Below are 1,908 nucleotides of genomic sequence, written 5' to 3'. Positions count from 1 at the left end.
TATTAAAAATAAAATTAAACATGGATAATTAATATACTCTACTCGACAAAATATATATTCTTATTAGATTTTACGATATAATAAGAGAGGTTATTACGTTTTCCAGTCTAACAACAGAACTTCAAATAAATTATCTTAACTCCATAAATATATACTACATAATAACCATTTAAAAAATATTTTATTTTCATATATATATACATATATAATTAAAAAAATATTTTTTATTTTTATAAATTAATATAAAATTTATTTCTTATTTAAAAAATAATTTAATAAATCAAGATTCGCATTTCTAATTTCCGCATGGCAATCCTTGTTATGGAGCAATTTCAATGTATTAATATCACTTCTGTTTTTGAATTACAAATTAAACAATGTATTATTTTGAAGTACTTTTTAATTTTATTTATCTTCATTCAAATAATTTTTTTAATTCATATAAATTTGCACACAATTTTTATAAATATATTCCATTAAAACAAACATAAATACGCCCTTAATTCCATTTTTTTTAAATTCATATAAATTTGCACAAAGTTTTACAGGTATATTCAATTAAAACAAACATAAATACGCCCTAAATTTGATGGATACTTTGTCAGTCTTTGAAATTATAACCAAATTTTGATAAAATTTATCCCTCTACGCTGGAACACGAAATTATAACCAAATCTTGATAAAATTTATCCCTGTACGCTGGAAGCCCATGGCTAAACCAGATCTGCTACACACACCTCCATAAATGCCTCAATTCATTTTCAACACTAGAAATACATGTACTATTTTTCATTTGGGAATTCTTCCAAATCATTTTCCAGGGCGTTGTTCAGCCATTTATAGGCCTCATCCATCAACGAAGGGCTCAATCTCATCATCAGAACGCAGAATTCATGTTCATTCAGGGCCCCGTCGCCGTCCAAATCCCCCTCCTGCATCATCGCCCGCAGCTCTGAATCTGTCAGGGAATCCAACCCTAACAGACCCGAATTCTTCTTCAAGCTCTCCAAGGTTATCAGTCCCAACCGGGGATCTGCCAGAAGACGGAAACCGTTACAGAGCTCCGCCATGAATTCGCGCTCTCCCAATTTCTGCGCCATAATTGGCAGGAAATCCTCGAATTCTGCCATTATTGTCAATGCCGAAACCCTAATTGAAACCTCAATTTCGTCTTTAATGTGAAAGGCGCTGAAAGCTTGAACTGTGTTGTGAAATGGGGAGGGTTTGTGGTATTGATATAGCCTCCATAGTCGGCGCCCGAAGAAACAGGGCACCGTGACGAGGCCATGAATTGTCCGCCGCAAGAAATAGCGAGGAAATTGCATGTGCGCCGTCCAGAGCATTCAGAGCTGTGATGGAGCCATCACAGGCTTAAATAAAAAGTCGGCGCCCAGGGGACTGGGACAGCGGGATGGATTCCCATTGAAGGCGGGAGAAGGATTTACAAAGATGGGACTTTCGGTGAAGGCGGGAGCTGTTGCTTGGATCCGTGTCCGGTGGGAGAGAGGTTCGGAGATCGAATCACATAAAGGCAGAAATAGATTTATAATGTCAAAAATGATGAGCGTGGAAAACGTGTTGTACAAAGATTTGGACAAGAGTGGGGGGAAGATCAGATTATGGAGAAAACGTTTGTTTGTTTTTGTTTTTGTTTTTTTAATTTGTAATGAAAATAGGATGGCTGGGCTCATATTTATCAAATTTTTAGAATATTTTATAATTTATTACTAAATGGAGTTGTCTAATGAGGCGGAGTAATTGTTTGAACGGCCAAAATTGGCCGGAATCCACAGAAAAAAATTTCGAAAAATCTTGTAGAGACAGTGTTTGAATCGTGTTTTTGATGGTGGAAATGGATTCACCACTATCAAAAACGTCTAGGACACCATAAATTTTGAAGTTTAACAA

The 1,908-nt window shown here is 35.3% G+C and overlaps 1 pseudogene; it reads right to left on the bottom strand.

Annotated features, from left to right (window-relative positions):
* Positions 1-651: 651 nt before the first annotated feature.
* LOC149242378 (calcium-binding protein KIC pseudogene) lies at positions 652-1,507 on the bottom strand (annotated as a pseudogene).
* Positions 1,508-1,908: the final 401 nt, after the last annotated feature.

The sequence above is a fragment of the Pinus tabuliformis genome, chromosome 8, assembly GCF_031772625.1.
Source record: "Pinus tabuliformis cultivar Carrire ecotype Pingquan chromosome 8, CPIR1, whole genome shotgun sequence".
In the NCBI taxonomy this organism is placed as follows: Eukaryota; Viridiplantae; Streptophyta; class Pinopsida; order Pinales; family Pinaceae; genus Pinus; species Pinus tabuliformis.
Note: the sequence above shows the minus strand (reverse complement) of the source record. Positions and strands in the feature narration are given on the sequence as shown.